Source organism: Alligator sinensis, unplaced genomic scaffold (assembly GCF_000455745.1).
Source record: "Alligator sinensis unplaced genomic scaffold, ASM45574v1 scaffold59_1, whole genome shotgun sequence".
Classification (NCBI taxonomy): Eukaryota; Metazoa; Chordata; order Crocodylia; family Alligatoridae; genus Alligator; species Alligator sinensis.
The window spans coordinates 3,982,013-3,995,557 of NW_005841878.1; the positions used below are offsets into that span (position 1 = coordinate 3,982,013).

General features: G+C 39.8%; 1 protein-coding gene across 3 annotated transcripts in view; it reads right to left on the reverse strand.

Moving 5' to 3' along the window:
• Positions 1-13,545, reverse strand: part of TSC22D1 (TSC22 domain family member 1) — a 138,199-nt gene that overhangs the window by 3,472 nt on the left and 121,182 nt on the right. The gene's annotated exons all lie outside the window — the stretch shown is intronic.

The following is a 13,545-nucleotide window of genomic DNA, read 5'->3' on the forward strand; positions in this document are numbered from 1 at the left end:
CGCCGGCCGGGCCGCCGCACGCCCCGGCCGGCCGGCCGGCACAGGCTTCCCTCTCTTGCCTCTAGGCTGCTGACAGCAGGGCGCCTGCTGCACCTGGCAAGGGGCGGGGGAGAGAAAGGATGGGGAGCGAAGCCACAGCCCCCCTAGCCCCTGATTTGTCAGGCCAGAGGCACCCTCAAGCCTCCCAGCCCTGGTACACTGAGAAAGGAGACGGGTCATACATAGGAAGACTGGGGTGCCCACCGGCAGCAAATACCACATAGGCAACAAGCACCTGCCCTGGATTCCTTTCCTTCCTACAAACACACAGAGTGCTTTGGGCAATGCGGTATCTTTTATTAGACTAACTAAATAGTTGGAAGAACTGATCTTTGCAAGCTTTCGGGTACCAACACCCTTGTTCAGGCATAAGCAGCCTTTCTATTCCTGAACATGGGTGCTGGTACCCGAAAGCTTGCAAAGAACAATTTTCCTAGCTATTTAGTTGGCCTAATAAGAGCTATCACATTGCCCAAAGCACCTTGTCTGCCTGTGTCCTTAGACCAACACGGCTACAACCAGCAATTCTAAAGCACAGAAGATTTTCCAGTCCTATAGACATCCCAACAGGGCAGCCAGCCGCAACCACACAAGCCTAAAGGGACCTTAGGGTGCCAGGCAGGGGCTGCGCTCAGGCATACCAACACGACTCAAGAGGCACAGCCAGGGATCTTTCAGGAGAATGCACAGCACTACACCCATTTTGGGCCTGCTAGGGTCTTGCCAAGTCTTTGCACCAGAAAGGAGGAGGGGATTTGCTCCATTGTTTGCTTGGAGTCAGGAAAAAAAAGGAGCTGAAATTAAGAGGTGGCATTTTCCAAGGGGTGCCTGGAAGCTACAATCTTTACAGTCCTAGCACATTCCTCCAACTTGTTCTACTCATTTTTTATCCATAGTCAATGGTTGTGACAGCCTCTGGCCAGAACACACACACACAGCACCAATCTGTACATTTCTAGACAGTTGCTTTTTCCACATTCTTATCTAGCAACAGTAAAAATGCCTATCCACTCTTTTCCAGATGAGCCAATGTGACAGCTATGTTTTGAGCCTGTGCCCCACGGGGTGATCATTTAGGAAAACTTCTTACCTTAGTTAATTGCAATGTATTTCAAAACCGGATTTCATACGCATCTAGCAATAGCAGGACACAGCGTTATAGAATGCGTTCACACCAAATATATTTTAAATGATGCTCTTTCTATACAACCATTTAACAACAGACCTAGAGCCTGTAAGAGATGTGTGTAGGCTGTGTGACCTTAACTAAAACTGAAAAGACTTAAGATGTAGATTTATCTGTCTTGTGTGTTCCATATTTTTAGGTTTTAAATACTTAGTTCACATAAGATCTTCACTCTACCATGTAGAAACTTAATACATATTTTACTATTGTTACCCTCACAGAAGCAGGAAAGCCAGAAAGGCAAGGAATAATCACCTTAAAAATTAGCTGTAGCACATCATCATCAACCTTCTTAAAGAGTTTATTTTGGTCTTCTCAGTCTACTATGCTTTCATTCAGTAATACCAGTAGCGTGGTGCAAGTCAGCTAATCCTATTCACAGGGGAGGTCACATTTTGCCAAGTTCAGTATTCTCAAACATTCTTCCAATACCAGATCAGACGTTTCCTTAAAAGGACTGAATATTACCCCCAAGCTACTAGAAACAGTCAAAATTTTTATATATTTTTAAGACCCCTGCTTCTCTCCCCACCCCCCAACATTATTTAAAGCAGTAGTTTTCAACTTCTTAGGATCCTTTTCATATCACTTCTGCTGGAGAACCCCTACCTCTATATCTTGAAGGCTGACCCTGGCAATGGCAGCACACTGCCTCCTGGCCCACTCTGTAATTACCCCCAATCTCTTTACAGAACTTATTATAACCGATTGTGGAACACAAGGGTTCCACAGAACAGTTTGATAACCACCAATCCAAATTATTGTTAAATTGTTTGCATAACTAAAACCAAATCTAATCCTGACTGAAGTCAATGGCAAGCTTCCTATTAATTTTAATGGGCTCTGGATGTGTCCCTTGGTACCAACACCCTTGTTCAGGCATAAGCAGCCTTTCTATTCCTGAACATGGGTGCTGGTACCCGAAAGCTTGCAAAGAACAATTTTCCTAGCTATTTAGTTGGCCTAATAAGAGCTATCACATTGCCCAAAGCACCTTGTCTGCCTGTGTCCTTAGACCAACACGGCTACAACCAGCAATTCTAAAGCACAGAAGATTTTCCAGTCCTATAGACATCCCAACAGGGCAGCCAGCCGCAACCACACAAGCCTAAAGGGACCTTAGGGTGCCAGGCAGGGGCTGCGCTCAGGCATACCAACACGACTCAAGAGGCACAGCCAGGGATCTTTCAGGAGAATGCACAGCACTACACCCATTTTGGGCCTGCTAGGGTCTTGCCAAGTCTTTGCACCAGAAAGGAGGAGGGGATTTGCTCCATTGTTTGCTTGGAGTCAGGAAAAAAAAGGAGCTGAAATTAAGAGGTGGCATTTTCCAAGGGGTGCCTGGAAGCTACAATCTTTACAGTCCTAGCACATTCCTCCAACTTGTTCTACTCATTTTTTATCCATAGTCAATGGTTGTGACAGCCTCTGGCCAGAACACACACACACAGCACCAATCTGTACATTTCTAGACAGTTGCTTTTTCCACATTCTTATCTAGCAACAGTAAAAATGCCTATCCACTCTTTTCCAGATGAGCCAATGTGACAGCTATGTTTTGAGCCTGTGCCCCACGGGGTGATCATTTAGGAAAACTTCTTACCTTAGTTAATTGCAATGTATTTCAAAACCGGATTTCATACGCATCTAGCAATAGCAGGACACAGCGTTATAGAATGCGTTCACACCAAATATATTTTAAATGATGCTCTTTCTATACAACCATTTAACAACAGACCTAGAGCCTGTAAGAGATGTGTGTAGGCTGTGTGACCTTAACTAAAACTGAAAAGACTTAAGATGTAGATTTATCTGTCTTGTGTGTTCCATATTTTTAGGTTTTAAATACTTAGTTCACATAAGATCTTCACTCTACCATGTAGAAACTTAATACATATTTTACTATTGTTACCCTCACAGAAGCAGGAAAGCCAGAAAGGCAAGGAATAATCACCTTAAAAATTAGCTGTAGCACATCATCATCAACCTTCTTAAAGAGTTTATTTTGGTCTTCTCAGTCTACTATGCTTTCATTCAGTAATACCAGTAGCGTGGTGCAAGTCAGCTAATCCTATTCACAGGGGAGGTCACATTTTGCCAAGTTCAGTATTCTCAAACATTCTTCCAATACCAGATCAGACGTTTCCTTAAAAGGACTGAATATTACCCCCAAGCTACTAGAAACAGTCAAAATTTTTATATATTTTTAAGACCCCTGCTTCTCTCCCCACCCCCCAACATTATTTAAAGCAGTAGTTTTCAACTTCTTAGGATCCTTTTCATATCACTTCTGCTGGAGAACCCCTACCTCTATATCTTGAAGGCTGACCCTGGCAATGGCAGCACACTGCCTCCTGGCCCACTCTGTAATTACCCCCAATCTCTTTACAGAACTTATTATAACCGATTGTGGAACACAAGGGTTCCACAGAACAGTTTGATAACCACCAATCCAAATTATTGTTAAATTGTTTGCATAACTAAAACCAAATCTAATCCTGACTGAAGTCAATGGCAAGCTTCCTATTAATTTTAATGGGCTCTGGATGTGTCCCTTAAATCAGTTTTCCACTTGCTAGCCAAACCAATGTATAGTTCGCACCATCAATATCCCAACGTATATTTTTGTCAGTTTGTTAGAGAGCATGGTAATATCAAGCTGTCCTTTCCACAGGAAAACAATACTAGAACACAGATTCCCATTTGACATAAGATACATTTTGGGCGTGTCCAGATGTGAGTAGACATTTAGTTCCCCAGGGACAACTAGCAGCAGCACACCTTGCGCCATAGCTACTTGTCCCTGGGGAATGCCCATGTCATGGGTACTTTGGTTTATGGCAAGTTGCCCCAGGTGGGGTAGGCCTTATCTATGGTTTTGGAGGCTTCCCGGGGCCGCAGCCACAGCGATTCTGCCACATGCAGCCTGGCTGGCAGAGGAGCATGGCTCCGCTCTTCAGCAGCATGCGCTGCCCAAGCGTGTGGTGCCTTCCCCCCCCTGCAGTTTTTTTTTGACCCCTGGATATCCAGGGGTTAAAAAAAGATGGGGAAAAAAATCTGGCGCCACGCACACTCAGGCCGCGCAGAGAACACCGGACTGTGCGCTGCAAACGTGTTTGTGGTGCCACATACCACATGACTGCACTTGTCTGGATGCACCCTTTGGGGATTGTTTTTCTTATTCATGCTGAAAATTAATTCATTTCTCCTTTCACTTTTGTATCCATTAAAAGAACAAAACAATTTCTTCATTTAGCTTTCTGCAATTAATCCCCATGACATGTGCGTCTGACTGACATTGGTATAGAGAGAAGTAGCTTTTAATGTGATGAAACTTTAATATGGACACTTGACATCTTAACACGTTGTACACATCTTAAATACACTCCCCTTCCCCAAAAGATTACATGGTAGGCTCCTAATTCCACAGCTGTTTACATAAATGAGCAATGTTACACATGCATTTTATGCAACTGCCTGCTGTAGAAAATTATGCCTGTGTAACAATACACAGTGTAGTAGCACTGCACAGGCACCTAATTTCTATTGGAAATAGTTCCTGAATCTGCAATGAGATTCATGCCCATATGGGGCATTCACCCACACTGAGCTCACCACACAAATACAGCATCCTTTGGCATCTTACATGCTTGTTACAAACCTGACTGTAAACTGGACTGCATAGAATAACTGCATAATATTGAGTTGGATTTGGTGTGTCAATAATGTGTCAGGGGACAGCATTAAGTAAGTAGAAACATGCATACACTGATCTTCATTCACAGATACCGATTAACTCCCTGAGCAAGTGAAAACTTCTGTAGTTGACAAATATTTAGCAACCTCCACCTTTTACAGGGACTCGACTTTAAATTTTGTTTCTGCTATTACATATTTACTTCTCGACTCAATAATACAGTTTTCATTTTAGGCATATGATTAGATAAATATCCATACAGATTCATTTAGACTCCAAGCTGCTTGAGCTTGTGTGTTGCGCTGTGCTGGTTAAAGGAAAAAAAACAAACAAACAAACAAAAAACCACACACCAAACTTCCTCTCGGACCTTTTAATTCATCATTTAAACACATTAACAATGCTCTCTGCTCTAGCAAGAGACATTAAAACATCCAAAATCTGTCTCAAAACTGAGATAAAATTTCTCTTGCTTATACCACGAAGGAGCCATGCCAGGAACCTCCTTACAAAATCCTAACTCCCTTTCATAGTCAACATGGAAATCAATCTTATACTATATACAGGATCCAAAGGGCTTTATCCATGTACGCCTGCATTGTACAGTTGAAAAACAATCAATATAATTCAATCCTTAACACACATGAAGATGAAAGTACGCTATAACAAATGTATTGGTTCCAGGGAAGAAACTTGCAGTAAATGGGTTATGCTAAACATGTCTTTTTACTTTAGACAGAACTTTAACACAAGTGATATGGAACTTGAAAACAATGTATTGCGTTTCTGTTAAATTTCATAAGGACTTGTGTATCCTGCAAATGACTAGAATTATAAGATGTCTGACAAAGATGCTGCAAATTAATTGCCTATGATGAAACTGTAGCTCCAATGAAGTCTACAATAAAATTCCTCTGGATTTCAGCAGTGATATGAGTCACCATTTCTATAGATGTAATCCTGTCAAATTAGAGGAGGAGTTGCAACTAGCTGCTCTTGTTAAGTCTGAAAAAATGTACAGTTTTCAGGACAGAGGAGACCATTACTACGATCTAATATGACAAAGGTCACAATTTCAGACAGAAATTCCCATATCTAGCCAACTCACTTGCAGCTGAATTAGAAGCGTATGCAATATTGATTTAAAGACCTGAAGCCTGCTGAAGATTTCTCACAGCCCTTGGCAATCTATTCCTAAATCTGCTTATTTCCAGTTTGAACACTGACAACATCAGCTTCCAGCCATGGGATCTGCTAGATTAAAGAGCCCTCAACTGCCAGATATTTCTCTAGCAACAGTTTTATTATTTTTTTTGCTACTTCTAGAACCTTGAAGCTACTTAAACCTAATGATGGATACAGTATGAATGACCTATCTGGTTGGTTGGTTGGGTTTTTTAAGGAAGCTAAATGGCTAATCACATAACAATAACATAGCATATATATTTGCAATTTTATTTGTGTCAGGTGCAAGGTATAGGGGATAAAGAAAACCACAAAGGGAAAAACCACGTAATACCATCCTACGTATAACCTTTTTTGGCTCTACTATGAGAGGACAGTGGGTTTAATCATAGTACACATACTGAATATCATGTTGTGCACTCTGTGTGGAAGACAGAAGGATGCATTTTAAAAGCCTGGAGATAATGATGTTACAAAGAAAGTCAAGAAAGTGCCAATCATTTTCTCCTTGGGGGTAAAGCACTGGTCAAAGCCCTATCGAAAAATTCGATAGTTAATTTGGCTTTAGTTATAACATCCTCATTAAAACAAACCTCACTAAATGTTAACTGTTGGTAAAATAAATCTTTATATAAACATTTGCATCTCACTTAGATAATTCATGAATCTTTGCTAGCAAAGACAGGATGCAGTCTATTCATCAGAGTGCTCTCTTCAAAGAATACTTAAATAGCTTTAGAAAATCTTGATCCATGGCTAAAGCTCTTTGATGTTCTTTTCCCAAGGTCATCAGTAAAGAATCCTTCCAGAGAGAAGACTACAGCTTGTATTGCAATTTGAACAGAAAGAAGAGACCTGTTCTGTCCAAGTCCCCACTGGGTTAGACTCTCAGTAATCTGTTGGTACACCCTAGACCATGAATTAGCAACCAGAAATTACTTACTTGCATCTACGGTTGGATAGGTCTATCACCCAAATTGGGTCCCAAGTTTAGATTAGAAGAGTCTGGAAGAATTTAATCTTGATAAAAAGTGAATGCTCCCCTCAAAGCCCTATAATCACTTGCACCTAATGCCCTATGGTGGGAAAAGATCCAGCAACTAACTTCAGAAATATTAAATGAAATATTTGGCCTGGGACCAAACTCTTGTCTTTTCTCTGCAGAAGGCCATACAAAGGTTTAGCTCCACCTTATCTTTGCCCTAATTCTTATACAGTACAGCTTTCTCCATAGGATGGGTAATTGGTGGTCCTGAATATAAAACTGGGAAAAGCAGCATGAAAAAGAGCCCTTCTTCCACTGAAGCTTTAACAGCTCTCTAAACAAGGAGATAAAGTTTATTTTTCTTTTTGGGCCTGACACAACAGCCCGGCCTTACCTTATTAGCATTAATCACATATTGTACAGTCAATATACAAGCCCCCCAAAACTTTCACACCTTAGTAGGCAGCATATGATTAATCTCCAAAGCCCTGTGTAAATTTATTTGCACAAAATCTAAAATTATTCATAACATTTACATTTTGATTCTTCCCCTTTCAACTACAACATTAATGTGCACATAATGTATACAGATTCCTTAAAGCCAAAGGAATGAAAAGCCTCCCACACCACAACACAATCCTGCTGTTTAAAATACATGAATGCGTTTTTCTCTGACTTTGTATTCCTATTTTAAATAAAAGGAAATTATTTGAGTATTTCAAGTCACACCTATCTGACACAAGAAACAAAACACACAAAACAGGAAGTGGTCTGGCAGCAGTCAGATCACACAGATCTGATACGTACAGTTTTTCGTACGTTAGTGTAGCTCTGAGCCACTGAGATCCCGTGGGTGTGCCAGGTAGGTTTTCCTGGTGACGTCATAGTTAGCATTGCCAACTGACTGAAGCTATTCCAGGATATTTTTTTCCCCAGCATGACATAATATCATTAACTGTACTGTTCAACCCGTTCACAATATCTATCTCCCAGACTGCTTTCAATAGTCACTGGGAGATTGATGCCGATTCCAGTAGACTCTCAGCCAATCCAGGAGGGTTGGCAACCCCAGTCATAGTCAACTGCCAGCTCCTAATGGGGCAGAGTTGGGAACTCCTCCCCAAATTCAAAATAGGAAGTCTGATCTAGTTTGCACATTGGATGACATGGGACAATTTCTATCCTTTCCCTTTCATCTTTGACCCACTTCTTAACAACTCTACATCTATGCACTTTCTACTACTTACACCCATTTCTTCTCTGCCTCTCCTGCCCTCCCCTCTTCCCCCATACCCATTTTTTTTTTTTAACTAATTCCAATTAAACTGGATTGGAAACCTTGAACTGATTGATGAATTTAGCTAAGCTCCTTTCCAAAGCCATGACTAATACAGCATCTGGACCAGGTTTCTTGCTAGACAGCAAATTTCTCTTTGATGGCTGCTTCTCTTTTCACTTTGACACTTAAAATTAAGCCCATACTTCAGAAATTGCAAGTCAAGGTTCCTAGGAACCAATGCAAAACCTCCTGAAGTCACTAGAATTCTTCCATTCACTTCAGCAGGTTTTGTATCAGGCCACTATATCACTTCCTTAGGAAGAAGTAAAATCTAGAAGTGGCAGTGAGGAAAAGGGGATAAAGCAAAGTGCAATCCCCTTCTAATAAAACTGCTGTCTTACTTATACTTTGTGGTTAAAAAGGGTTTTTTTAAAACATGCCTTTAAAATCATCGTCTCATTTTGTCAGAGAAAAACTAGCACTAAATGTTAAGAAAAAAAAATGTTAGAAAGGCTTCTTTATATTCTCTTATTCTTCCACTTGAAAGCACTTCCATTAGGAAAAGTTATATTGCATAAGACACTGTGAAATGGATGGCTTTATGTCTTACAAACCCAGATAATGAAATTTCTGACTAACTGATGTCTGTTCTAATAAGCAATAAGCCAGGGTGTGCATTAGCAGGGTTCTGTGCAGCTTTCAGGCATTGTAGAGAGACACCATCTTCATCCCTTCCAACAGTCTGACACACTGGCACTGAAAAGCCAGGAGATGCCAGAGTTAAAGTTGAGCAAGAGTTGGGTCACAATTTTCCAAAGCTTCTGACATTTTACTAAAACCAGAATATTTTCTGTGGTTAAAAAAAGGAAACATTTACCAAGAAAACGAACTGGCTTTTGTGCATGTTCTTTATAGGAGTGCTCAGCTACATGATATCATTCCCCAACTTTGAAGTGACTAGTTACACTGCCTTATTCATGAACCTGGATTTTATATCAAATACACACTGATATTTTTAAAAGAAACACGATCTGATTCAGGGCCTAATTCTTTGATCGAATTAAGATGCATTTGGCCAGACTAGAGAGAATTAAAAATAACTGATTTGCCTGAATTTAATTGTAAGATTGAAACCTGGTAAAACTAAATTTGAATACTTGTACCCAACTTTACCCTACATTTCACTACCGTATCTTCACATTACACAAAATTATAAATCCTGCTGTTTTTAAAATGCCACCACTTGCAGAGTCTCTTAGAGTTTACTTTAATTATCTCAGAGCATCTTATAGTTTTCCAGTAAACCGTGACGTACTCCACTGGCTGTTTATAAATTGTGAAAGAAATTCTATGAATGACTTCCTGGCATTTTAAAGCTATGGACCAGAAGGTTAATTACTTTTCTAAAGTTTCAACAACAATCTGGTAGCACACTTAAGTACTTGATTTTAGAGAAAAGTCTAAGAAGTGTTCCAGAGGCTAATATTATAATTTTGAATTCAAAGCTTTTAAAATTATAACACTTACATCTCTTTGTAATGCAACTGTTTTGGTGATAAAGTTTTCAATACACTGAAAACACTTACAAACCAATATTCTTAAAACAGAAACCCAAATAAGGTTCCTAAAACTGTATTTAAGCCCCTAATGGCAGAATTTTCAGAAGCACTTGTGTGACTTAAAAACACAAGTCCCACTGGCTAAGTGTTGATGGAGGAGTATTACCTGGTTGACACACTTTTGGTTTCCTTCACTTGTATATTGCTTTTCTATAATTAGAAAGTGATATTAACTGCACACATAGCAGGAGCTACCAGCTTAATTTTATGTCTATGTTCTCATAGGAATTATGTAAACGAGGCCCTGAACTTTTTTTTTCAGCGACATGGAACATTTTGAGTGTACAAGTTAAGAGAACACCTTCACACAAAATCTGAAATTACACCATGAGCTGAAAAACAAGTAATAACAACCCCCATATCTGCCTTAGTGGTTTAAGACTATAACATGGAAAGAAAATTATGTATTTTTAAAAATCAGACTTGAAAGTTTTAAAGGATAATTAAGAAAAGTCAGTTTCCACTTTTAACTCAAAACAGAGCAAACTGACTTCAGCCTCCTTGCATGATGGACATGGCAGGTTTGTTTAGACCCAGCAGCACCTCCAGGGCTGCTCTATGTCTGCACATGCTGCCCTATAAAACTATAAACTAAATAGGACAGTCACAGCACAAGTGATACCACAACCCAGAATTACTTTGCTTGTACCTCTGCTTGCTTGCTAAACCACAGCCTTACAAAGGGGTTGGGGTGGCACAGAATCTTTTCACTAGATTTATACCACTGGAGGAATAACCTTACAGTGGAGGTATATTCCCTGCTGCCTTCCAGCCCCTTTCAACATGGCTCCTGTGACACAGGAGCCTCAGGTCAAAGGGACTGTGACACTGGATGTCTGCTGGTTTGCAAATATATACATTACAATCCTGGTAACTATATGGATTCTGTAAACTTAGGACACTGTCTAAATACTACCTTTCTGGAGGCAGACACTGACATCTAGTGACTTAGGCTTTCTGGGAACTGCAAAGTATATTCCCTTTAACTGGCCTATGGGATGTTTATTAGAAGATCACAGCTTAAAACTTCGTATCTATGTAACACACCTAGTAAATCTTCTTTATACTACTTGCTGTTGGCCGAATTTTCAACTCTACTCCTATTCATAACAAAGAAGTATACACCATTCCTTAATACTGCATTTTGGCACCTTTCTGAAGTAGACCTAAATACAAGTTTAGAACTACATTACAAGAGTCCTTAGTTTACACTGGAGTGGATCCTTTTGGCAGCTGTCATCTTATTCTTCAGAATAAGCTTATAATTTTTTTAGTAAATTTCCAAACCTTATGATTTAAAGCCACACATGCACACCACCCTTGAAAACTTGAACTGAATAAAATAACTGATTTCATGATGACTTGTTACACCTCTAGAAGAGCCTTGAAACTACTTTGTAAAATGCTAGTTCGCATAACCAAGAAAAATATTATTACAGCGCATTGGAGCAGACTCAATTAATCAAGTCCACTGAAGCGTGATGATAATTAACATGCTCCAACAACCTTGGCGTCTTGTGTATTCAGCATCCCTCCACATCAGAATGGTGGTATGGATGTTTTAACTAAGGACTGAATGAGCATTAGGTAAAACACCCCTGCTGCTATTTTGAAGTGTGGAATGCTGAATACACGAGATGCTGTTGGTGCTTTAATTAAAGCAGTTCCTGAGAGCTTCTCTAACTAAAGCACCCCTCCCAGTCCCATGTAAAGATCCCCAAAATGTCAACACCATTATCTATTAAGGTACAAGAGAGAGGAAGGGCATCATGAGCAGGTTGCATTTAGAGTACTATCACTTTTTCCTTTTAGTTTAACAATGGGGACAGTTTTGATATCCACATTTCAAAACAGGATGTTGGGGTAAAAAAGGAGAGGGTACAAAACAGAGCCACAAACATTGTTTAGGGGCTAGAGAAAGTGCTGTTTAGCAAGACCTGAAAAAGTCAAGCTGTTCACTTTGTCAAAAGGAATATTGAAAGGTAACTCAGTTCCAGCATTTAGGCATTTTCACATAGTGTTGAGGCTAAAGGGTGTAGCCTTTCAATCTATTGGAAAAGAACACAAGAAGAACTAACAGGTCAAAGCTGAAGCAAGGACAAATTCAAAATTAGGAAGTTATACACAAAGTTGGTAGCTATACACCTAATTAGAAAGTTATACACTCTGATATACTCTTTAAGAGTGACGATGATTAATCAGTGGAACAAACTATTAGTGGAGATGGTAGAAGTCCACAAGTCCTAGATTAGATGCTTCTCTCAAAGATGTACTTTTAAGAACCAAGTTACTGGTATCCATAGAGGTATGTCTACTAATCTCTCAAAAGTGGAATAAGTCTGCTGCAGGTTTTTCCCAGATCCTTGGTTACTCTTAAATATTTTCACATTACTGATAATACTTGATAGCAACCTGGTCTACTGGGTTGGAAAAACCTGCAAAATCTTTGCACAAGTTATCTTTGCTACACATATGCATATAGCACACTATTCCTTATGGCATATTTTATGAGTTTAGCAAAAGACACCACTCAGCAGGTAGTTTCAGAAACTCGCAACTCAAATCAACTCAGTTTAAATTATGGGCTAGCATCATTCACTGTTTCCCTGTAAAGACTGATTGCAATCCAAATTGCAGCTCTGAAAAGTGCCACAATTTCTGCCCTAGGGCTGTTTGATAAACATGTAATATTTTAGCAAAAAGGACCACTGTTATGCACAAAGCATCTGAAAAATGGGTGTTATAGAATGCATGTTACTGTCTCCTTGTTAAGGAAACCAGGTTGCTATCGGATATTTGCACTAACATTATATAAACACTGATCCTTTGCATTAAATATATCCAGAATAGCAAAACAGGGTTTTAAATAAATATTTTCAGATGTGCAGGTGAGTAGTTCCATACTATAAATATGAGCAGTAGGCCTGTGTCCTTTAACGATGGATTTGCAAAAGGAATATCAACAGTTAAAGGATAAATTGAGAGATAATGCACCTTTATAAATTTATACACAAAAGTTCCAGTAGTTTCAATTTCAGAAGCAAAATGTATTCATCTCTTCCTGGAGAGAAGCAATATGATGATGGGGGCTGAGGGGGGACAGGAGACAGCAACAAATGAAAACTAAACAGGCTTAATAATTTCTCTTTAATTTGTAATGGTGGGTAACAGCTATCACCTAATTCTAATTTAGAGAAAAACAACTAAAATATAATTATCCAGTGTACTTTGCTTCCACCTTGCTTCGTTTTTCAGACAAGATAAGTTGAAAGTAAACAAAAAGCAACAAACCTATTAAAGCATGGAGTCCAAGGAGCATGTACAAGTACTGTTTATACAGCTAAAGTTGCTAAGAGTCCTATCAGCTGTCTTATCAGTGCACCTACTACAGCAGTGTGAAGTGATGGATATTCCCTGTAACAGGGGTTCCCAACTCCCAGGCCACGGTCCAGTGCCGGTCCACAGGAGAGTTGGCTGCCAGACAGGCCAGCAAGCCACAAACTGGCAGCCATCCCTTTTTTCTACCAAGGATAAAAAAAGAATTGATCACTGGCA